Below are 27140 nucleotides of genomic sequence, written 5' to 3'. Positions count from 1 at the left end.
TATATCAAAATATTATTATATTTATTTTTTATTTTTTTAAAAATTGTATTAAATCTTATTTAGTTTTAATATCAATTCAGTTTTTAAATATCAATTAAACATAAATATCATCCTGTTGATCTATTTTCTTCGCTTTGTAGCAAAGCAAAAACAATCCTTCGGTAACTTCCCTTTTAGCATTTTCCCTGACGTAGGGATTATTCTGCCATTTTTCCCTTTCGTAGGGAATATTCGAACCCACAAATTAGGCTCAACGCACCGGTCAGTTTTCAGTCTGCATTTGATAGCAGCTAGGTACATAAGCAGTACTTTCATCTCCCAAGTTTTGTTACTATTTTTCAGTTCACTGATAACTTTTTTTGGGGTGAATTCCTGGTTCTATAATGCCGTGTCGTTAACTACAGTTAAGAGGTGGCCGTACTAAAGGATTGTATTTTTCTCTAAAATCACTCAATATATTTGACTCTGTGTAATTGGATGAGTGCATCGATCTCAGATATATTTATCAGATGTTGAAAGGTAAGGTTTTTTTTTTTTTAATAAAAATATTAGTTATATTTGGAAATATTTTTTAAATTTATATAAAATTTGATTTTTTTATATTTATGCAAAAATTAAGGATTTTTTGATATTAATATAAAAAATTAAGAATTTTATTTTATAAAATATTTCTTATAAAATTTGTAAAAAGTTATATTTGTTTATTATGTTTTTAAAAGCAAACTCCAACTTATCATGTTCTTTATGAATTTTAGTTGTTACTAAATTTTATCAGAGATTGATTACTATATTGCATGCTTTCTTCTGGTAACTCCATCTTAAGTTGAAATTCTTCTTGGAGCGGTGATCACCGTATGATATTTGTTCTTGAAAGTTATTGCTAAATCATATCGAAAGTGATCAAAACAGTCTTTCACCAATTGTATATTGTCGATTTGAAATATATGATATTCGAGTATAAATACACACATATGTTTGTTTACGGTTTGGTTTCATGCTTCTCTTTTGATATTATTTTATTTTGTTTTGCTTTTCTTGCCATTGCCAATATTTATCAATATATTGTTCAGTGAAATCCTAACTGAATTCTAAATTATCTCCACTTAGGAAGAATTTCGATTCATCGCTAGTTTGCATACATAACTTTTTTTTTCTTCTGCTAAGTAATTTTTGTTCAGTTTCCACCTTTAAATTTAAAAAAAAAATCCCTTCTTAGTGTTTATTTTATAGTTTCGTTTATTCTTCTTGCAGTGTTGCAAATTTCACTGATTTTCACCGAAAACAAAAGCATGCTGTCTTTTGATTATAATAAATCTTTTTTTTTTTTTGCTTGTTTATGCCTTTTTTTCGAGCTCCATTTTTATTCTTTAACTTCTTATATTTACAATTGTCATCATGAAAGGTTGAATTCGTTCATATTTTATTTTTATGAAATACTTGAATTAAATAATTCGTTTATACATGTACTGAAAGGTTTTAATTCATTTTTTTAAATGTGGAAATTGCTTAGATGAGAAAAATATTATTTATTTCAAATACAACTATTTACTTCTATATAATTAACATGATTTTATAGGGTTACAAAAAAAGAGGATAAAGAAACTATTTCTGGTTCCTTGACTAACATTTATTTACATGCATTTCAAGAATTTGTTTCACAAATTTACTTTTCCTTCCTTCAATAGTATACTCGGTTCTTTTTTTTTTTTTTTCGATAAAACAATATTAAAAATTATGTTGGAGATTGAGATGCACTAGAAAGTGACATAAGAATAAATTTTATGTATATGTTTAGGCCCTTTTTTAAAACAAAATTTCCAAGTATATTTGTTTCTAAATATGTAATTTTCTGAAAGTAATCAAAAAAATTTTCTCATCCTGCGTTTAAATCTCTTTGTTCATATAACTTCTTTAGTTAACTAAAATTATTTTACTATTACAGGCAGCGTTAAAGTGATTTTAAAACTATTCTAAACTTAAAAGTGCGAAATCGTGTTTACTTTGTTGCCGTTTTTCATAATTTGACTAAGCAAGTTCAACAAAGCTCATCAATACGCAGTTTTGCAACATTTTAGAAGTTTAGGAAATTTTTATGATTTTAAGAAAGATCAACTTTTGTTGTTGCAAACTAATATGAATGATTTTCAACACATAATAGCATATTCTCTAATATAAGTGGTATCATGTTTCCCCAGCATAAAATTTTGCATACAACAAGTTCTCAGATTTGTATGTCAGAGTTCCGTATGTGAGCACTTTGTACTCTGTAATACATTGAAGAAAATCGGGGATATATTTCGGACAACTTTTTTTCTGGCCGATTAAAACCAAAATTTGACGCAAAGTGACAAGACCTGGCAGAAGGGTTCTGGATTGCTATCTAATTTTCCTTTATTTAAGTGATTGCCTTTTTGAGTTATTGATTTTACATACAGGTGAATGTGCGGTCCAAATGACGATCAGCCCATGGATAGCCTTGGTACAAAATTGCATGCAAACTACACTTTAGATGTTAAGACTATGAACAGAATTTAAATTTTTTTAGCTCTTTATATTCTGAAAGTATGGCATTCGCTTGAAATTGAGCTTTTAGATATATTTCCTTTAAACAGATTTCATTGAAAGTTTCTATAAAACTTGCAAATTTAGTTAAAAGCTCGCATGCCAAATTTCGTCCACCTGAAAGCGATTTTAAGTTCTGTTCGTAGATAAACAAACAGTAGTAAATATGTGTTTTTTCAGATTCATGGAGATCTAGAATGAAGAGATTCATCAAAATTTCGTAGTTGATGTTTCTAATGATTGTTGCTCTGTGTGAGCAAGTAAAAGTGAAAAGTATATGCCGATTGACGGAGTCGTTTGTAGAGTCATTTGAAAATTTTCATACAAAGTCCATCCATTGGGAAAAAATGTAACTTTTATTAATATGTCACCTGGGTCAAGACCATAATAATTTAATTTACTAGATAACCAGAGCATGCTGGTGTATTTGGAAATATAAAAATGGATAAGGCTGGTAAGAAAACTATAACTATTGCTATTTCGAAGTGCAAAAATATGGGGTGCATAAATAAATGGCAGAATATCTGGGTTTTTGGTCCATAAAACAACAAAAAGAAATTTGATCTCATCATTTGCATGAGTTTTAGCATCTTGCAAATGCCTTACTTCAAACGATGCCTTTTTGAAATTAAGACTCTGAGTTTGTAAGTCAAGTGTATATGAACTAACGATAACGGAACGAGATAGATAGATAGATGGTTATATAATAATCTTGCACGCGAAGGGCAGCTGTTTGTAAAAATTTTGAACAAAATTCGGATAAGAGAAGTATTTTTTCCAAGCATATTCACTATTTTAATTATTATGCCGAATAATAGACAAAAAGAGGCATATTTATAATTATTTATTAACTCTAATATTGTGTTTACTTACTTCGTTCTCTCTATAATGGAATTAAAAAAAATTTTAAATGTACATATTGGAGGAAAAAAATATACTTCATTCGAAGTGATATTAGTGAACAAATATCTTGATGATAATGGAAGATATTAAAATTTTTGATAACTAATTTTTCGGTTAATAGTTTCAGAAAGGTTACATAAAAAACATCGTAGGATAGAAAAAATAAAAATAAGACATCCTTGCGGAAGTTTTAGTTAAATGTTTTAGAAAATTTTTATAGATGTCAATCAACAATATTTTGATTGCACAATACATTAGCAAAATTATTTTTATCGCATTTAATGGACATCTTTATGAATAATCCATACGATATATACAGGGTGTTTCATAAATGATGGGAGTAACTTTAAGGGGTGATAGTACACATCAAAACGAGTAATAGTAAATAGGAAACCAAGTGTCCTAAACGTCTTTCGAAGGAGATAGGAGCCATCAAAGTTTAGGGCCCTAAATTTCAAATGATGATTAAAAACAGAAAAACGGATCGATTCATTTCCGGTTTTCGCTAAAATCATTCTTTAAATTAGTATTTTCTTTAAAAAAAAATTTAAAGACAAAGTTTAAAAAATGCCGATAGAGGGCGCTCTAGACTTTGGAGTACCGAACAACTACTTTTTAGCAGTATTTTTTTTTTTTTATTTTGTTAAATGTTTACTAAAGCTTAGACTTTACCTTAAATTTTGAGCGCAAAATTGAAACCATCGGGAGCGGTTAAGTGGCTCAAATTTAACCGCGTTCAGGAAGTTAAATTTTAAACGCTTGTATCTAATGAGCAAAATAATAAATGATGAAGCAAACTTTAATAGGTGATAGTAAAACACCAAAACAATCAACTTTCATTAGAAAATGCATGATTTAAATTCAAACGCAAACGTGTTAGAACATCTTCAAATTTTATCCATGCAAGCGTTATAGCTGCAAGTTTCTGGAAGAAGAACATGAAATTGTGATATGGGGAAGAAGAAGAACGCATATGCAAATTGTTATTAAGATAAAAGGCACTGACCCGAGTGTGCAAGTGTAAATCACGGTAGAAACGTAAACGAAAGATGTTACCCTTCACTAATCAAGAAAAGGCTAATATGCACTTCATCTATGGAACTGCAAATGGGAATAGTGCAGAGGCGCGACGATTGTACGGAGGAAAGTTTCCCAACAGGCGGTTGCCCACTGATAAAACATTTGTGCGCTTGCACAGACGGTTGTGTGAGACAGGATCCATTTTTGGTGCACGTTCAAATGTAGGCTGTGCGAAGTCTAACAGAACGGTTGCTGTGGAAGAAAAAATTCTGGATATGGTGGCTGATCATCCAAATACAAGCACGCGAGCAGTGACTAGTCAGATTGAAGTATCACCCTCCACGACATGGCGAGTACTAAAGGATGCATCCTTTTCATCCTTTTCATGTCCTTTCATCCTATGCATCCTTTTCATGTCCAACGAGTCCAGGAACTGACTTAAAAGGATTTTCCTCGTCGAATGGATTTTGCTCGCTGGTATCTGCAGAAGAACACCCTAAATTCCAATTTTGGTGCAACTGTGCTTTTTACAGATGAATGTACATTTACACCTGAGGGTACATTTAACACCCACAATTCCCACCAATGGGCAGAGGTAAATCCACATGCATCTTCTACACATGCATATCAGCGACGATTTTCCATAAATGTTTGGGCAGGAATAATTGGTGACCATCTACTTGGACCTAATCTTCTGCCAAAAGGCCTGGATGGAAAAAAATATCTTACCTTTCTGCAACAGTTGCTGCCAGAAATGATGACAGATGTTCCTCCTCGTATCCGGCGAGTAATGTGGTTCCAGCAGGATGGAGCACCAGCTCATTATGCGCCAGAGGTGCGAAATTATCTAAACGCTACCTTTCCAAATCAATGGATTGGGCGAGGTGGTCCTGTCCCTTGGCCAGCGCGATCGCCCGATCTTTCATGCCTGGATTTCTTTTTGTGGGGGCACCTGAAGAGTCTTATGTATGAGACTCTTATGTATGTATGAGACTTATGTATGAGACTCCTATCGAATCTGCAGAAGAACTCGTCGCCAGACTTTCGGCCGCTGCAGGGGAGGTGCGCGATACTCCTGGCGTGTTTCAGAGGGTTCGTGAATCCCTTCTTCGCCGTTGTACCGCATGCATCGCCTCTAATGGTCAGTGTTTCGAATAGCTATTGTAATCATTTATAATTAAATTTTATTTATAACGTAAATGTTCTTTGTTTTCTTTTTTGTCTCTTAAAACGAAATCTCTTTCAGCGCCCTCTATCACCTTCGGGTTAAAATTACGACTATGATTTCTTTGATGAATGTTGTTTGTTTTGGTGTTTTACTATCACCTATTAAAGTTTGCTTCATCATTTATTATTTTGCTCATTAGATACAAGCGTTTAAAATTTAACCCCTGAACGCGATTAAATTTGCGCCACTTAACCGCTCCCGATGGTTTCAATTTTGCGCTCAAAATTTAAGTTAAAATCTAAGCTTTAGTAAACATTTAACAAAATAAAAAAAATACTGGTAAAAAGTATCTGTTCGGTACTCCAAAGTCTAGGTATTTTTCGGCATTTTTTAAACTTAGTCTTAAAAAAAATTTTTTAAAGAAAATACTAATTTAAAGAATGATTTTAGCGAAAACCGCAAATGAATCGATCCATTTTTTCCGTTGTTTATCATTATTTGAAATTTAGGGCCCTAAACTTTGATGGCGCCTATCTCCCTCGGAAGACGTTTGGGACACTTGGTTTCCTTTTTACTATTACTCGTCTTGTTGTGTACTATCCACCCTTAAAGTTACTCCCATCATTTGTGAAACACCCTGTATAGTAATAAAGATAAGAATAATCCATATGATATATTTTAATCTACTATTTCATTTTAATAATATTTAGTCTCATTTGGATGTTATAGATTTGTTCATATATTTTCTCACATTTGTATTTCAATTGTTTTATATTCTTCTGAGAAATAATATAATCTAAAACATAACTACATTTAAATATAGTTAAGACTAAGGAAATTTGGAAATACAAATGACAAACTTGATACCTGTCCATAATGCAAACTTGAAGCATTTCTCTCATAGTATGATTTTTAAAGTTAAAAAAAACCCCGTTAAATTAAGATTGAACATTACACATCCCTACAATTTTTTTTGTTTGATGTCTTGAAATTTTTATTCGATTTTAACAGAATTTGAGGAAATTCTAAAAAATTTCAGAACATAAAAATGCATTTTCTGATATTGGCTATGTTTGTCCCGATTCAGAGTATTTAAACTATAAAATATTTTTTTATACAATTCACTGAATAGTGATTTTTTTTTTCCTATATATATATTGGTTAAGGGTTTTTTTACTGTTCTGATTTTTACCAGTTGATTATATGCAGCCTTGTTCATTAACAAAGGGTGGTGATTGATTCTGGTATTATATAATGTAGTTTCAAAAACAATAATGGGTACTTTGTGTGTACGTAAATATGATTAACTTTTTCCTTTATTAACTGGACCAAAGGCTGGATAAAAAAATAGAACATAGGAGAAAGCATGGGTCAATTCTGAAAGAAGTATTATTTGTGGATTCTTAGAGAGACAGGATTACTTCCGCTGAATATAAAACTAGGATTGATGAAAGTTCTTAGAATAATCCTTGTTTTGCAAAAACACAATGAAAAAAGTTTTGAAGTAAATATAGAAAACTTCAAACATATTTTTTATAGTTCCTAAATCAGATAACTTATAAACTATTTCGAGGATTCCTTGAAGACACAGTGAAAAGGGAGGATATTATTTTCCCTTTTTGTCTAAAACTTTTGAGGCAACCGTTAAGCTGGAAACTTTGTGGAATAAATAATTATAGCATGATTATTTACCCTTTCAAACATCTTGATTGGAATATGAGCATTAACTTTCATTACTTGTAAAGACATTCAAACAGCCTCTTTGAAGGGTTTGGCAATAATCCAAGAATACACTAATCATGTTCACTAAGAATTTTAAAAGCTTATAAAGACTACAGAACAGATACAGGGTAGATGAGATACACATAGGATTTCATATTAATGCTGAAATCTGCGTAGAAACTGTGTAAACAAGGTAAATTCTAGAATTTCGGTTAATTCAGGCATAAGAAGCTAGATTGTCAAACATCAGAGAGGAACAAAATGGCTTTTCTTTTTGTTTTTATTTGTTGCCTTCTGTTTCTAATTTTTAATAAACTAATTAGACTTTCAGAAAGATAGGTCCGCTTTTTTCAATTAATTGAAATATTTCAATGCTTTTAGCTTATCTACTTTAAAATGTTAAATAATGAAATTATCATAGCTTAGGAACAAAAGACGATGAGCAATAACTAACTTCTATATATATGGGCAACCTCTTCTTCTATATGTGAAAAGCGCTTCTATATATTAAATGCATTTTCGGCACATTGAATCAGTTAAAAACCTGTTCTAAATTATGTGCTGGATTGTAAGAGAAAAATAGGGTTTTCATTTTTCAAAAACAATTATCAAATTTTAATTTTTTAAGAAGGAAATTTCAAAATATTTAAAAATGATTTTTTATGACTCTTAAACGTCGGAGATGTTTCGTTAACTTGAATAAAAATTTCTAGTTTTGTTTCGTCTATTCCGTACCTTTCGAAAAACAATCAACTGATGTTTTAATAGTTCATGCATGTTTTTGAAAACACATCCTAGGCTCCTAAAATTTTTCATTCCTGATGAAAGACAATCTGGTAGCATTGTGAACAACTGTTTTTCCTGTAGTGACAGAGGAAATGATGTGAAATAATAAATAAATAAACAATAATAAAAACAAGAGAAAAGTTGTAGTTGTAAGAAAATAGACAATGCATTAGAATTTTATGCAGATTAATTATCAAATTTTATAAAAGAAAAATTAGAAATGTAACAGCGCTATCTATCAATACTTAAAAATATGAGCCTTAAATAGTTCTATAACTAATCATGACTCGTGAATCGAAATATAAAATATTCGATATTTAAATCTGCATTTCGGTTAATATAGCTATTAATTTCAAAGCAAAAATCAATCTAATATATTCTAGTAAATCGAGTTCTTTTCTATAATTATATAGATGGAGATATGAAATGCCCATAATCAAATGTGGCATCTAAATATAACGCTAACACCTTGAAAGGCGAATTTATTTAATCATCAATAAGTATAAATAAGTTTTTCAGTAACATATCTTCATTGTTAAATTACTTAAATCGAATTTTTTATCACTAAAATTCCTAATAAGCTTGTGGCAGACTTTCACGTTAAGATTGCACTAAATAGCATTTTATCGCCCTTGTTTTCTTTGTTATATAATTAAATGGAAACTTCTGTGTTAGTAATTTGAAAAATAGCCCTGTAATATTTAATGAAAAGTCCGTAAAACATGCGAGATGATTATGAATCCTACGTAATTTAGCATCGAATATTTCAGTATAAATCAAAAGAAATATTTTTCAACTGTTATTCAACAATTATTCTATATATTTAGCAGAGAAAATTACCCTTTTACTGGTACATGGAATTACACGCAACCAATTAAAATATTCACACAATATATCTATTCAAACAGTACAATAGTTCTCAGAGTATTTTGAATTACATTTTTCAGATAGTTTAACGTCAGATACAATCATTCATATTCCTGTATTACTAAACGTATCTATTTTTAACACTGAACCGATTCAAAACGAAAAGGTCATTGCAATGTGGATTTTAATCTAAAAGTTGTTATAATATTTAATAATATATATCAAATAATTCACTTTTTATTGCATTTTTATCTCTTTTTTTTGTATTTTTGATGCACTATTTTGTAAGTTAAAATTTAATTCTTTAATTGAATAACGATTCGGTTGATTTATTAACAATACATTTAACTAAATGAATTTGTTTATTAAATTTTTTTTAAAAAAAACCTTAATATTATGAATATATTACATCATCATCATATGTTTTCATGGTTGAAAATCGATGAATTAGCAAAAACGTATAACAAAAAAAAATGACACTATCTTAGTTAATGCATTCACTGATGCAATTATATTAGCTCTATATAGCAATAACTTCTGTATTCTATTTTAGATTTTAAATTGGATTGATTTGTTAATTATTTTAAATATTTATAATGAAATCTGTATGTATTTGTCTAGTCAAAAGCGCACCGACAAAAGGAAGACAGAGAGAGAAGAAGTTTTTCGGAGGAACTAAAGTTAAAAAAATGTTTAAAAGAAGATATAAAATCTTTTTTTCTTTATTTCTTTACTTTGATATTTTATATTACACTAGCCGCCTTTGGCGACCAGCCGGTTCCCCAGTATTACCGCTCGCTACAATTTTCAATTAAATATTTTAAGTAACTGGTCTCTTAATAGATTCTCAAACAAAACCTTTTTAATCTTCAAATTTTGATAGTCATACCAAGCTTATACTGTTGTTTAGATCGTTTCGTTCAATTTACTATATATATTTTGCTAAATTGTTATCATTTCCGATAAAACTCCAACTTTAATTTAAAGTGGAAATGATGAAATTGCAATTAATATAAAGATATTTTTTAATAAAACCAAGCATTTTATTTTATTTATCATCTTTATTGTTATTATTATTGAATATGAGTATTTCAAACAGAATCGCTCGGTATTTAAGTTTTATGTGAACTACAAAATATTTTTCATAATTTATGTAATATCTAAAACGATAATTCAACAAAAATTTCTCAGATTCAGCATAAAATTCAGTTTTTAGTTTTGCTTTCAAAATGATTGAAATGAAATCAATAATAATATTTTGTTCCGGCCTATAAATATATTTCAAAAATTATGAAGTCTAAATTTAACGCAGTAAGGTATCATATTCTGAGAAATATTCTGGACACACCAAATTTTAAATAAATGAATGAATGTTTCTATTTTCCACGATCAACTAAGACTTGTTTATGAAGTTTTGAATGTTAAAAATTTAGAAAAACTCAACATTTTTATAAACATAGGCCAATTAATCTTGAGAAACCTGCGCGCTGATTGGCGTATTTTCTTTGAAACGATCGATGGAAAATCTAAAATTATCCTTTTTTTATTGAATAGTGATGTTCAAATTTTCATAAATCAGTCAGTTTAAGTGATTGATTTAGTTGATTGGAAATTAACTCTTTTTATTTAAAATATTAGTGTTTCAAGAACATTTTGTTATTCGTGATTTCCCCAGCAGAAGCTTTATGTAAAATCAAAAATTCGTTATTTATTAGAGTATTTATTGAATCAAGTTACATAAAATATAATCATTTTCCATTTAGACCATTTTAGCAGATCTGTGTCTATTACTAAAGGTTTACAAATTAGCAGTGTGGCCGTGATTTGAATGGATATCCTGTTCATATTAAGCAAAGCTTGCCTTAAAATAAAACTGATTTATTGGATTAATAATACAGATAGTGTAAAAGATCATAAAATAATTTTTCTTGAATTTATTTTTTAGAAAAAAATGATATTTCATATTTGTTTCATTTCCTACATACACGTGACGAAAATCATATTTTTGCAGATTTTATTTCCAAAAAGATTTAATTTATTTTTAGTTGGAACTTTAATCGATGTGATGGCAACACTTTGAAAAAAGCTAATTTTTTCCCCATGAATGCGAAACGTGCTCGTGCAGCTTAAATTTTATTTTTATTTTGCACGAAAAAAATTGTTGAAAAATATAGTTAAATTATTTATTGAAAAATTAATTAAAAATAGAAATTTAATTTTAAGGTTAAAACATTGGTATCATTTAAAAGATAAAATTTTGATTTTTAACTTGATGTAAAAATCTTTTTTGTGCGGTAATATTTTCGGAAGTTATAGCAGAAACACGCTAAAATTTCACTTATTTTTTAAATAAATAAAATTTTAATTAAAAATTCGAAAAAATAACCCCGAGGTGCACATTCCCGGCTTCCAAGGTAAACACGTGCCAAATTTCGTAGCTGTTGGTCGAACGGTCTGGCCTGTAGAGCGCCAACACACACACACACACACACACCACACATTGAGCTTTATTATAAGTATAGATTATAGGGTAACAACATAGTTGTCTTCGTTTATAAAAATATGTCAACTTTCTTACAAACGTTACAACTAAATAATGATTTAACAGAATCGACTTTGATAGGGTAAAATACGCTTCGGCTATTCTTGTTTTCGGCCCGAAAATATATTTTAATGTACGTAATTATTATTTGAATTAGAAATAAAATTTTATTATTGAATGTCTAAGGATGCTCTTTTATGAATAAATTCGCATTTTATTTCGGGAATCTTTAGTATTGATCAAAAGCCTTTATGGGAAATGCCTAACATGGCATTGACGAACAATAGTAACGAAACATTCATCTTCGACTTGAATCTAAAATTTTTGTTGAATTTTTTCGTGTGGACATATATTTCGAAAGGCTTTTTTCCCCACCATTTGAAACCAAAATGTGGCAAAAAGTAGACTGTACTACTCTTGTAGACTGATTGCAACTGTAGACTGATTACAACTGTAGCCAAAAGATCACATACCGAAATTCATTCATTTAGGTTATTGCATTTATGAGTTATTGTGTTCGCATGGATGCAAAAGCCAGACCAACAATCGGTTAATCTTTCAACGGACTTCATTTAAAATTTGACATATCTGCATTTTAAATGCCAAACCTGTATATCAAATTTCTTCTATGAAGTTCATGTTTTGAAATTATCGAGTTTTCTTGTACTTCAACAGACGAACAGACAGACTTTCTCAGGAGGAATTTCGCTAAGAATTTGATAGAGATCTATAAATTTGGTTTCAAGTCCATACACCAAATTTCAACACCCGGGGGGCACCTCGAAATGAGGATGAGATGCTTCTGGCATGGTGGTTGGATCTCGCCACCCTAGAGGGTACATTTATAGGTGGGAGATCTGACTCCTCCCATCGATGACGGGACGTACTTCCTTCAGGGAGGGTTGTACCGTGGCCGGTGACGGCCCTTAGGATTCAACCACAATTCCCGCCAGTGTTGCTGTTGCGGCGGTCCCGTCATTAAGTTTTATGGTTTAAATCCGTGTGCCTCCGTGGCTGGTCGGAGAGTTAGATGGTTGACTACACCAAATTTCATCTGTTTAGCTCAAAGTGTCTTTGAGTAACTGTGACAGAGAGATAGGCAGAATTTCAAAAACGCGTGCAGCTATGAAATGTAGAGATTCGTCAAAATCTCGATTTCGTATTTTTTGACGATTACAATACTTCCCTATACTTCTCACACGGTAAAATTAAATATATCAAGAATGAAATTCTTTTAGTTTAATTACCGTTTTTGGATCAGATGTTTTATATCATTAGGCCTTCTAAAGAATATGGTATGTTAACAAAATCATTATCCATGAACAAAATTCAACTTGGTATATAATAGCCTAAAAATGCACTCCTACTGATTATTTACTTTCTCGTATAGGGCGCATAGAGGAAGCATCATATTCGTAAAAATAATTCAAACTCTAGAAATAGACGAATTTCCTATTTCCAGATTTTCCTGAGTTCGAAATACATATTTTTGCCATTATGTCTGTCTGAATCACGATAAGTCAAAAACATCTTGAACTCGACAGCTGAAATTCAGTGTATAGAATAAAGATCAAATTTGTAGATTTCTGTCCAATTTTTTGAACGAAATCCATTCATAGGAAGGAAGTCTGGCTGACTATGCGATTGCAAACGAACTCCATAATGGCAAAACACAAAAGACAAGATTGATAAAATTTGGTATACAGCTTTAGCATCTAAAATATAGATATTTTTCAAATTTTAAATTAAATCCATCTAAAGGTTGACTGTCTGTCGGTCTGTATTTTTGCATACATGTAAACACAATAAGTCATAAATGAAATGACTTAAATTAATGAATTTGGGTATGGTATTTTGTGATTCCATCTGTAGTTTTGCATCAAATCTTGGTGTCATTTACTCGGCAAAAGGGATCCAAAATGTGATAGTCAGTAAAATTGCTACCATCCCAGAAAATATCTATATTTCGTAACTATCATGCACCAATGTTATCAATTCCAGGTATGTTGTTGTTGTTGTTTCTTATGGTACTTGCCACGGTCAAGCCCGCTGTTACGAAGACAGTGATTTTAAGCCGGTGGGGGAGTGTCTCTTGTTTTTATAGTAGCGGCAACTAGGGCCAAGAGTACGACTTTGCTACTCACGCGTCACTCATTCGCTTGCACAACCCCTTTTTACAGGAGGGCACATTCACACATCTCACAGATAGAACAACAGAAGAACAACCAGGCCCAAACTGGGACTCGAACCCAGGACGCCCAGATCACGGGAAAGACGCGCTATCCTTATGCCAGGACGCCGGCATTCCAGGTATAAGCGGCCTTACCAATTTTATATGGAGGAAGGGAAATTAGACATTTATTACAGACTATACGAGAAATTTTCGGGAAGATTACACAACCACTCCTTTCTTGAAGATCCTCCTTTGATTTCCAAAATTGTATTCAATTTTTTTAATAATATAGAGGAGAAATCTACCCCTTGATAGCTTTGACCCAACCTTTGATAAAATTTCTGTTTTTGAGTAAAGATTGCAATGAAATTAATCGTTCTAATTTTCATGTTTGAGTGATCGTGTAGAACGGACACAGGCACATGGAAGATTTCTGGCATATTTACTTTCCTTAGATGGAATTCATTAAAAATTTGTTGCAAGTCTATCATTTGAACTGTCTTATATCATAAATGTATATATTCAGAGAAATTTCCTGGCTAGTATCACCATAGCGCAAATGCGCGAACTATTTTTTGTTCTCCTTAAGAACAAAATACTGGTACGCACAGCTACAGTGCACAGTTAACACATTGACTGCCGAATTACGCGTCCGTGCGTCACAGATAATATGTAATTGCACCAAACCATCTATCTTATTATATGACCCCTTCTCTGCTATAGTTAAGATATAGAAAAGAAGGGGGTATCTAACTACAGAAATGGCCCGAATATCAGGTGTGAGTCGTAACCACGAATGCCTTAACAGAAAATGATTATTGCAATGTGAGATCCATTTCTTATCAAATTCCATACTATGCGATTTTTTCAAAAGGTTTATAAAAATTACTTTTTTTTATTATCTTCACCACCACCACCCCCTTTTTGAGCAGTTACCTTACTTTAATAACCATTCATAAAGAAAACATTCAAAGTCTCCAAGCAAAAATTAGCAAAAGAAATAATTGAACAAAATAAAGAAAAAATAAAATCATCAGCATTGCAACAAATGACCCCCTATCCATGATGACTATGAAAATTTACTGACCAACATTTTCTAATAACCATTAAAACAACTCAAAGCTCGCAGTTCTATGCAGTTTGTTTATCATAAAAAAAAGAAAATTCATTTTATCAAAGTGATAACTATCATGTGGCTATAAATATTGACCATTTAAGGTATTACCGTAGTATAAAATTATTAAATATAATTTCTCAAAATTTTTCAGTGTATTATTTTTTTTGAATTAAATAAAATTATAAATTATTTTCCGTAAGACATTTTTTTATCGTTTTGAAATATTTCTCCTTGTGCAATGAAACATTTTTTTTGGGGGGGGGGATGTAGGCCAATTCGGCACTTTACTTAATTGTTTGCATCATTAGGGAACTCCTCATACCATATTTCATTTATGCAGCTAGTTCCATTTTTGGATCATCATATTCAACAAAAACAAACTGATAGATACACAGTCCTAATTCCAAAGACAGTTTTTTTTTAATTCAGAAAAGTAATGATTCATCAAACTTTCGCAGTCAAATTTTTTGACAGTTGCAATACTGTATTTATATATCACAACCAAGAAAATAAAAAAAGAAAAGAAAAGCAATTGTGGAATGACTTCCAAAAATAGCAAAACAACATGTATGAATTCATGATAAGGATGAATCGCCCACTTTTGACCCAATTCTTCCCCATTTTTAGAAAAAGGTAATTTGTTCTACGAAAGCTAGTTTTTGCGTATTCATCGTTATCATCTATGTGGGTGACTTCCATCCACTTCTGCGAACAGGCGGGGATTCACTCGTAAATTACACTAATGCATTTAGCTCATTAAGCTTCTAAAAGAAAGAAGAAAAATCCATTGATAGATTAAGACAGTGTTTGGAAGACACACATTCTGCTTGACCTTTAATTAAGTATATTGCTTTTGAGAAATATTGGATGTTCTGAAATGAAACATTTGAGACAGATTTATCATTCGGGGGTGGGCGATAAAGTTTCTCTTGATATAAAGTTCGCGTGTTATTATGTCATTTAAGCGCCGCTTTCTTACGTGGAAGAATATAAAATGCGATTGATACCTAGTGCTTTTGTTGATATAAAAACAATAAAATGAAAGTAAATGATTCCCCTTCTTGCAATTTTTTGAACCTTTTTTTTTTAAATTTCTTATATATTTTTGAATAATAATTTTTAAAAAGTTTTCATTTTTATTATCCTTTGATTTTTTTTTTAATCCCATATTCTATAAAGTATATTCTTTTTATTTATTTAAGGATGAAAAATCCTTTAATGTCAAATCCCTGCTTTCCTACAGCATGTTCCATTTCAAAGAAAAAATTTTTTCTAATCCTAATCTACTTTTAAGGCTTTTAAACGATGTATCGTGACCCCCTGTATTTTAACTAAGCACATGTCAAACAAAATTCTTGTTGTTAAGTGTTCAAACAACAAGAAGCCTGCCAATCATCCCCCATTCCCAATGAGAAATACTGGAATTTATTACTAATGGTGGTTTCGCAATCTCTTAGTCACCTGCTAAACAACAACTATAGAATAACGTAATCATGAGAACGCTTGAAATTATTATTCGCTAGGGGCAATCTAAAATCATTTTTAACACTTTGCTCTCGAAAGTTGACTCTCACTCACCACATGATTTAATACCGCAACTCGAGAAGTGATCCTCGCTCACCATTTCGATGCGGAAATTCGATGCGCGGCGAACACTATTGTTTCTTTTCAAAAAAAAAAAAAAACTCAGCATACATTTGAAATATTACGTGTAGGTTTAAAGATTAATAAAATGTTAAAATATAAAAATTTTTATACGCAAAATTGTGTGTGTGTAATCATTTTAAGTTAGAAATAAGAATTTCACTAAAAGTGCAACAAAAACGTCTCGAGTTGTTGGTTCGTTTGCGCGAAAGCAGCCTCGACGGCAAAGGGTTAAGAATTGCTATTTAATAAAAGAACAGCTCGATTTGTCGAAAATATATCAATAAATTAATCTTTTAAAACAGCTAACGATGATGGAATTAATTATTCAACTAAATCCAGTTCAGAATTAAGCAAAGTATAAATATTTTAATCAGATTGTCATCGACGATTACCGAGAAACCAGTTATCTTTTTATAATTTGTCCACTATTATAGTTGCCGAATTATCAGTTTAGTAGGATATTATTTCATAATTTATTTCGTTTGAAAGCTCCTATTGCCTAGTTACTACATCAAAAGTCCCTTGCCTCCCTCAAACTTCCAATTCCGACAGAAATATCAAAATCTCTTTGATTGTACATTCTCTAAGGAGAAAAAAGCAAGGCAGAATTCCCCAGTCAAAATCATTATACCGATTAATTCAATTTCTATTTCGTATGGAAATTCATTTCTAAATACGTCAATAGTTACTTCAATCCCCGTTCTCTTCCATTTTCGAGGGATATCGCAAAATAGAGTTTTGAAAGAACCGCCAGCTTTAACAATTGTATTTATTTCGCCAATTAGTTTCATCATTTTACAATCATAATTTATCAGAATAATACATATTTATTGTGAAATTACTTTTATTGTGATAAGGCGTGCTTCATCAAGATCACCTGACAAAACTAAATATGCCATATCCATGATATCATCGTTTTATTAATGAATGGAAATATATCATTACACCAATAATTGGAAATATAACTAATCAATATATTCAAATTTTCATTAGCATTAATCATTCCTTTGTTTCTGGAAGTCACGTGGAGTTTTTTATTAGCCGATTACGATTTCGATTATTGGATCATATTCTAGGGGTGGAGTATCGATTTCATGTAGAAAAAAACCCCTGCAAAACTGTTTTAGTACAACATAATGCAAAGAATATTAATTTGTGCTCATATTTTTAGTAAATACTTCCAACAGAAAAGTATATTTACAAACCGTCAAGAGAGAGAAGAATTGTCAAAAAAATGATTTTTCGATCAGAAAACATGGTGAGTGGGTTTTTATGTTTACAACCTGCGGTTGCCTAGAAACGAATTTTACCTTGTCGTCTGTCATCCCCCTCCCTACCTCCAGTTATGAGAGCTTATTGGTTGTGGCTACCTCTCTTCTATTGATGCTAAAATGGAAATATGAATATGGAAATTCTCATCTTTTTATTCGATAAAGACACGATTCGGAAAACCGGAAGTTTAAAATTGTTTTATGATAAATGCTTTTGCTTGCTGCATTTTTTGAAATTTTAATTTTGTTTGTAAGCACCAAAGTGTACTTTTGCTTTAAATGGCACCAAAAAAATATTTTGGAAATGAATGTTATAATTTGATAATTTTTTTTTTGTTATAAGATAAAATTAAACTTATAATTTTAGAATTTGAAAAGAAATTACTTTTAACTTCAACCTAAAGGAAATACTTTATTGAGTATTGTGAAAGCTTTTTAAAAATTCCCCTGCATGAAATGAAAAAAACAAAAACAAAATCTTATAGAATGTAACAGCAATACTTTTCGGAAATGAATCCGTTATAGGTAATGCTATTTTTTCTTCTTTTTCTGAAAAGCCAAAACCTTATTGTAAAAAGCTGGAATAAGGAATCGGAAACTTGAGTTTGCAATGTAATAATTGCAGTCATTTTATTCACATTAAAAAGAAAAACTTCATTGTTACTTCCTTTTTCCCAATCAATAATTAGCACCTGTGGTTCGAATCATTTATCTGATTAATTGAATTCCTTCTTTGTTATATCATAACTAAAGAAGATTAGAGATAATTTGCTTATGAAGTAGATATGAATCACATCTACTTGCGTCAGCCAATGTATTAATGCCCTTTTTTTATTGTTAATAATTGATTATGAATAGTAAATTTTTATTGACTATGTATAATTACATTTTGTTTTAACCTATCCGAAATGTCACTTACTAAGACAATTCATCAAAACTAAATTGTAATAAGTTATTGATATTTTAAGTCTATTAATGATCTTTAAATACTCTTAGAAAGGTATTTAGAAAAGACTTAATTACGGCACTCCTAGGGGAAAAAAACTCTAAAAAATCCTCTAATTCATACCCTCTAATTAGAGCACACCTACTATCTTTCTGGATCGAGGGTTAGCGTAGTTCAAATCAAATTCCAACAAAATTTTTCATGTGTATGCACATACAACTTAAATCTGTTACTGTTAATTAGATGCCCATAAGTTAATTTTGCTGGTACGGTGGAGAAAGTAGCAGTCTAAGATGCAATCTCATTAAAGTATTAATTACGATATCTGTCCCAAAAGAGACCACGAATAGTTTAAAAATATGATGTTAATGTAGCTAAACTGATCAAATTTAAACAAATTCTTCATTTTTAGAGGTAATATTCTAGGAGGACGGAGAAGAATAAATCATAATACAGACGACGTGAAAAATCGATGATATGAGAAATTAAACTGTTCTCCCACGTTTCACATTCTGTTAGTTGTGTTTTATCTGACAGATATCACTATTCATTTTTTCAATACCTAGATAATGCTATGAGTGAGAGAATTCTTTTTTTATTATCTTCCTAGTTTGTTTTGGAAAAAAATGTTTTTGTTTGTGGCTACTTTAAATTGTGTTTATATATCTATATTATTCAATTACTAAGTTGCATTTACTAGCGTTAACGGTTTATACAGTTGTATTTGATGGATACAAAGCGATCACATTTGTTTGAAAGAAGAATGCGCGACTAACGGACTGTTGAAAACTATTTTAATTTGATTTCGACGTTATTCAACTCACTGATAGGAATATGTCACTATAGGTTTACATATGGCCACGTGAAAGGCCATGTGGCCTTATGTCAATATGGCCAGTTTCACGTAGCCTCTTATTACAATCAATAGATGTCCAGACATTGCATTAGTGATAAAACTGTTAAACCAGTGCATACGCAAAGGGTGAATATCAGCTGGTACAGAACCATACAGCTGGAAAGGGGGAAAATGCCTGGTTTGTAGAAACCTACAAGATCTATATACTGAAAAGTTTCATTAATAGCTGGGTTTATGCTTCATTTGAGCCTCGAATTATCATTTCACAAATTTATAGGTTGAAATTACAACATTCCAATACAAAAATTACACACAAAACACAAACACCTTATATATTCTAGGGTTTCTTTATTGAATCAGTAAGACAGCATATTCCCAAAACAGAAGGAGTTATCTAATAATATTATGTAAAAAGCAAAGGACTAAAGGAGTTAAGCTTGCATCGTAGCGATGTAAAATTAAAGACTATCTTAAAAATAAGAAACGCTAAAATTGTGGTACATCATGATATTACATTTTTTTAGATAACTAATCCTTCTACTGTAATTCTCTATATCTGAATCACAAAATGTTGTATATAAAAATATAAATTTGGTAGTACTAAAACAACGAAAAGATTTTTTTCCTTTCGTTCAACCTTGCGTGTTGCCAGCACACTAGAGGTAATTGCGTGATCGCTGATTCGTCGTCTGGAGCAACGGGTCTATTAGCTTAGCCTCCAACAACGCAAGGACATGAACTTGGGGAGAAAGTCATCCAAGACGCTATCATAATGGATTTCATTTCTTTTCAGAAGTCTTTTCGTCTGGCATTGCAAAGAATTTTGCACATGATATCTGCTTTAGCCAGTAAAGAAAGAAGTAGAGAAATGTAATGGATCTTGTAAGCTTTTAAGAATGCTTTTAACTCCTTTTTTGGTAATGTTACCAGGAAGTGTTGAGTACAGAGCAGAATTTTAATGAGTAAGTACCGTGTTGTTTTTACAGGGGAATAATACATGCTCATGCACACGCACTTAGTAAAGTTCATTAACCGGATAAGAGAGTTTGGTGTACTTAACGGAAGGTAAGAGAGAAGACGGAAATGCATTTAAAAACACAAAAGGAAAAAATGCATCGCTTTATATAGCAGCATAAAATAAAGCAACTTCTAGGAAATGCAACAAACTTGTGCGGAGTTAATTTTAAGGTATTTAGTAACCATAGTCATGCATTTTTATATACATTGTTTCGAAACACATGCATGAATATTCCTTCATTTGTATTAGAGCTAAGTTTTAATATTCTTAAATCTTTATATCAATAACATTTTTAACTCCTTACCATTACTAAACAGTTTTATAGTTACTAACAGTTTTTATTTCAAGATAGTGAAATTATTAAAAAATTCCAAACTACGGTCAGTTACTGAAACTTCGCCCAAATGTAGATTCTAGTTAAATATTGGTTCATTGTCTCAAAACTAAATCCTTTTAAGAGTATTTTTTAAAAAAGGAATTAATTTAAATGTTTTTAAATATCTTGTCAGTCTAGAAATGGTTAAAGTTACGCATTTTTGATTAATGCATAATGGCACCACTAGATTAAAAATTCACTCGATCAAATCTAAGGTGCTGGATTTCAAATTTTCTATCTTTCTAGGATCAGTACAACTTTTTGTATGTTGATTGCCGCTGACACCATTTGATTTATTCACTCTTATCTAATCACACTGCCTTTTCTATATTATAGCTTAGAGATAGTAGAAGAGTCATTTAATTTAACAGAAGTTCTGAATCAAAAACCTGAGTCGCAACAGCAGGCGTATTAATTTAAATGACGGGTATCAACCTAATGCTTTCGAAAGTAATTTAGAAGATGTTTATAAGATGTTACATAAATCAATCATAAATGCCTGTTACGACTGGTTTTACTTTTTGCTTCTAATATTTCTATATTAGCTGCCATAACGAAGTTTAGAACTGTTTAACAGATTCAAATCTGTAGTTTGAAACTTGGAAATTTTTTTAGGTTTTGATTAGTCTCTGTTATTTTCTTCCCGCTGGATTGCATCAACATTTGTATTCTTTGTGTAAGATTTTTGAATTAAGCAGTGTGCAGAATACCAACCGGAAAGTATTTTATTAAAAATGATTTTTTTTTGTTTCTTTTAATTTTATAAATTGTTTATTATCATTGTCGATTTTTTTCTTATTATTTTTCTTTAAGATTTACATTATTCTTAACAATTTACTCTTAATCATAGCAACTATAAGTATTAGCTTATAATTAAAAAGCAATAATCATAATATAGAAAATTTATTTAATACCATCTCTACTTGCTTGCAGTTAAATAAAACAACTAAAAAATGAACAATATTCTCAGTACCTGCAATTTTCAAAAAAATATTATAATGAATGAAATAAAAAATTAGTTACAAATCAACCAAATTGGTATTATTAGTACAAAAGGGTTAATTTTTTTTAAGTGTTGTAAAAATAGTTGTTTCTTCTTTACTTCAAGCACTAGGCATCTCATTGCAGGTTACTTCAATTTCCCATGTGATCCTATTCAAGACATTAGACTTTCATTGGTTCCAGCCTATCTGCTTTCAATATTATCAAGCAATTCGCTGGGTAGTTTTCCTCTTTGTCACTTTCCTCTAATTCTTAGAAAAACTGTTTCTTTTATTTGAGAATGCACCATCCTATCTAGATATTTACAACCATCTAATACGAGATGCATTAACTATTTTGACAATGTCGGGCTCGCTACATTTTTTTTATTAACCCCTTAACCTGCAACTACAGGCATAGCCAGTAGTACGATGATCGGGTCGGAACTTCAAATAAATGTTGTTGATTTATTTTATATTTTAGAGATGAATAATAATTCTTTTGTATATCTACCACGATTATTACATCGGGTTGTAATTACCTATCAAATAGCCTATAAAATTAAACCATTTGCGTCTTATACACAGTATTTACATTCCGTAAGTCGTGAGCGTACAACTTAAGACCGAATTTGTCGAAGCGTGGAACGGCTGAAAGTCAGCGCGATCTTGTTTACATTTTCGGCCCAAACTTTTGGAACCTAAATCGTAGGATAAGGGTTAATTTCATGATTGCATACAATTCTATACGTTTTATTTTGTTTCACTGATCCAAAGATCTTTGAATTTTTTCTTTCAAAAAAAAAAACAACAACAACAATACCATGATCTCTTCTTTACAAAGATTCCGACATTTATTTCCGTCTAGGGCAACAGGTCTTATATGGACTTATTTTTGTTTTTATGATGATTAATTTTTATTTAAATTGGTTTCAGTTTAGTTAGGTGGTAGAAATGTTTGTTTACCATGGATAGCGAATTTTTTTATTTCGATTTTTAAATCATTACAGCAGGGCATTATGTGTTCTAATATGTGATTTTGTAACAGTTTCAAATGTATAATTATCGATCTTTTGTGAGGATATATTGATTATTTTATTTGTTGCAATTAATTTTATCGCCATTAATGGTTAGGTGGATCTGCCCTGTTGTATTCTCAAATGAGGCAAAGGTCCCGACAATAACCTGTTTAGTTAGTTCATCCCCTTTTATTAATATAATCGGCAACAGCTAGTATTTGGATTGTTCTTTGCAGAATAAATGTACTCCTAAGTTAACGAGAACATGTTTTGACATTTCAATTAGTTTCTCAATAACCAATTCATAGCATCTGGATCATCTTCTGTTTACCTTTTTCTTAACTGTTATAAATCTGAATCTATGAATTTTATTTTAAATAATTTCAATTTACGAAATTTGCTACATTGTGAATGATGCAATCATTTTCGGAAACTTAATTTCTTTTAAATACCATTTTCATTATATATATTTTTTTCTTCGTGGTAACGACTTTACTTCATAACAGTGAATTATACATTTTTTAATAATGCTGAGGTGAAATGATTTTTTCCCTTTTAACTTGTGTGTAAGCCTTGCCCTCAGATAGCCAAACAAACAACTCCTTCTCTGAATTGCTTTCGTTCAAAATGTGATAAAAGTCTATGTATAAATCTGGTCTAACGTATGCCGAATTTCAACTGTATATGAATACTTCTACGACGATTTGATAACTATCTTCAACTGTAAATATAATAGTTCAAATACGACTTGACGATAGCTCAAACCGTATTTGAGCTATCATATTCACAGACAGGCCTATTTCCAGAATTGTGTTGTTCAGTCTAGGGAAAGTCTAAAAAGAATCTCGAATTTCTCAAAATCTCGAATTCGTATTTTTAATGATTATAGTACTTTCTTTTTCTTTGCGAGAAAACAAACAAAAAAAAATTACAGAAAAAAACATAGTGAACAAGAAAACAGAGAATAACTGGGATCCTTGTTGAGTAAGGATGGTTATTTAAAACAATTCCTCGATATTCCAGTATACAACTCAGTCCTGGTGTCTTTCCCATCATTGATCGGCGTTAAAAGTTACGCGGTTCGTTCCAAAATTGCCATTGCATTTCTTTAAAAGGGGGATTTATATAATTAAAGTAAATCAACATATAACTCATTTTTGAGTATTTCATCATCACTGTAATTCACTCTGTGAAACAACCAAGTCCATCCTTCCCACACGCACTCCAAGATTCTCCCACCCCCACCCCACCCCTCCACATTCAGGGAGCATCCATTCCAAACAGCACGGTCGAAATATAATGATAAAAATTCGTGTGGGTTGGATGTCCAGTCTTCTTCTAATAATGCCAGTGCAGAGAGATTTTCATACTGATAATCAAGAATGGAGTGCCACAATTCCAACTGGCATATTTTGAAGTAATCGCGAATGTCGGACTTATGACAAATAAGCAGATATTCCAGATTTCAAGATGATGTTCAACTGTGTTTCATCATTAATTTCTGTTATGAAACAAATTGATGTATTCAGTAACTGCCTGCCTGGTAGTTGCACCTTGAAATAAAACAAATTTAATTAGGCTGTTTCATTATATAATAAGTTTATAAAATGTGAGTGTCCTTCGTGTCATTCGAACACCCTGGTTATTGCAAGCATTTAGCAATCAATAAAATATATATAAAAGAATATAGGCAATATATTTAAACAAAGAATTTATACTTAAGCTTCAAATTTATTCTTTAAAAAAAATCAGGAAATGAATTGCATACTAAAATATTTTAGTTAAAAGGGTGTTTAATCCATCAAAAATTGCATCCCATGATATATTATATATTTATTATAAATGTTATGAAAATTTATCTTTTTTCAACAACTATAAAAAAAAATTACAGAGCTAAAACGTACCATGCTAATTTCCGAAAATATAATGATATTTTTTACTGATTCATTTAGAATATAGCGGAAATCAAAAGCTCAAAATGTTTTCTAAGATATCGCTTGCTAATAGAACCAGTGGTGTTTAAACGTTTATCAAACATTTTTTACTACCTTGAAAGGAAAGCTAATAACATATTACAACAAAGTGACCCAAGCTGGATTAGTTAAAAAAATTTATGAAAAAAAAATCTGTGTTTAATTGTCTACTAGAGCGTGTTTTTTTATTTTGATTTGGTAAATTTAATTTTTTTGAACAATTATCAAATTGAAAAAAATAGTGCAAGGATGAATCTGATTGTTTTTAATGCTCTTTAAAATAGTGAACATGTATGGTTTTTATGTCAAACAAATTTTATATTCAGATTCTAACTTTTGAAAACCATGAGTCATGTACGTGAATTTTTAAACTTTCAAGAAGATTTTTTATTATAAATATTCGATCATTATTAATATTCATTCATTCAGGAAATTGACTGACCTATTATCATCGCAACTTTATTACCTTCAAAAGCCAAACTTTCTAATATACAATCTAAAAAATGTACTATTATTAATGGGCCGTAGTGGCCTGGTGGTAAGATCTCGGCTTGTGAGCCGTAGGATTTCAGGTTCGAGACCCCATTCCACCGAAGAACCGCCGTGTAAGGGGGTCCGTTGCACAATAAATCCGTCAGTGCCAAACCTCCTCCCGTTGATGTGGTGTGGTGTGGTGTGGAGTGGAGAGGGGGTGCCAACTCAGGTGTTGTCCTCGTCATATGACCACGGTTCAAAATTACGAGGTCCGCCCCAAAATAGCCCAAGTGTTGCTTTAAACGGGACGTTAATATAACTAAACTAAAGTACTATTAATAGTCGCATGTCTTTGGCGAACAGTAATTTTGAAAGAACTATTAGCGCTCAATTTATTGGCAATTAATTGTTGGAAAATATGGTTACTACACAATAGAATATTAAATGTATATTTTTTATATATTTTGATTTTTTCCAGTCGATTGAAACCAAATTTCGTCACAAACCCCCAATTATAATCGCATACCAAATTTCATTTATTAAGTCGTTGCTCTTTTGAGTTATCGTTTACATGCATGTAGAAATACTGATCGATAGAGTTTAACCTCTTGACATATTGGGTTTAAAATTGGTACTAAATGTAAACTTAGATGCCAATTATATCTACTAAATTAGATCCATCTAGCTCTTTTTGCTAGATAACTATTATGTTACCTTGCCTTCAGATAGTCGGAGAGAATCCCTTCGAATGGATTTCGCTCAAAATTTGACAGAAATCTGCAAACAGATCTATTGTCCATATACCCAATTTCATCTATTTAGCTAAAAGCATATTTGAAATATCATGCTCACAGACATATCTAATTCCAAAATTTTTTTTTCAACTTAGGGTAATTAAAATATGAAGATCTTTCAAAATCTCAATTTTGAAGTTTTTGATGATTACAATACATCGTGTGTAAAAAATTAAAAATAGTATTAAAAATTAAAAGAAAAAATCGAATATGAAAATAAAGATTACTATAAAAACTGGCAAAAAATCACAATAATTGCATTTTTTTTAATTTTTTTTTTCTTAATTTGTTTTATCCTTACTGCTAATATCATAATTTTACTTTGAAATAACTTTAGCTATATTATTTTCTAGCATTTTAGCTAAAACAAATAGTTAAAAGCTTTATAAAGGTAGCATTAATAGACGCACTGCTGTTTTATCTAGCAAGCCGAGAGAGAGCGATGAACTGACCAATGGCGAAGCTCATTAAAAATGAAATGGGTACGAATCGCCCTGCAATTCAGAGCGCATCGTAGATTCCGGATGCTTTTCAGAGCGTACAGCAGGCAGATATACTCTCGAGTGACACGTCTAGATTAAATCGTGAAACTTTTTTTCTCTAACCGCTTATTATTGTACTTCATCGGGCTACATAGAAACATTACACGAATTTTAAATTTTTATGTAGGTTGAACCAATTGTAAAACTTGAACAGCAATAAGCAGGAAATGGTTTTCGTACTACTACTTTAACAATAGTTGCTGAAAAATAGCAAGATTACCCCACCTGAATGTTAACGATTAAGTCGGAAAGGTTATATAATATACGTATATGTGTGTGTAGGACTGGGTGGGACAAAATGCCCATTCAATGCCATTTGGATCAGTGTCTTGCGTACTGATTAAGAAAAGAAGTAAAGTTTAAAGAAAAACAGTACATTTATTT

General features: G+C 30.9%; 1 protein-coding gene across 1 annotated transcript in view; it reads left to right on the top strand.

The window, feature by feature from the left end:
* The first annotated feature begins 291 nt into the window (after window positions 1–291).
* Window positions 292–27140, top strand: part of LOC129981064 (zinc finger C2HC domain-containing protein 1A-like) — a 62088-nt gene continuing 35239 nt past the window's right edge. The window contains exon 1 of the mRNA XM_056091701.1: window positions 292–519. The gene's annotated coding sequence lies outside the window, so the exon portion shown is untranslated. The remainder of the gene's footprint in view (window positions 520–27140) is intronic.

Source organism: Argiope bruennichi, chromosome 8 (genome assembly GCF_947563725.1).
Source record: "Argiope bruennichi chromosome 8, qqArgBrue1.1, whole genome shotgun sequence".
Classification (NCBI taxonomy): Eukaryota; Metazoa; Arthropoda; class Arachnida; order Araneae; family Araneidae; genus Argiope; species Argiope bruennichi.
The sequence above is the reverse complement of the archived record's forward strand: the minus strand, read 5'-3'. Positions and strand labels throughout refer to the sequence as shown.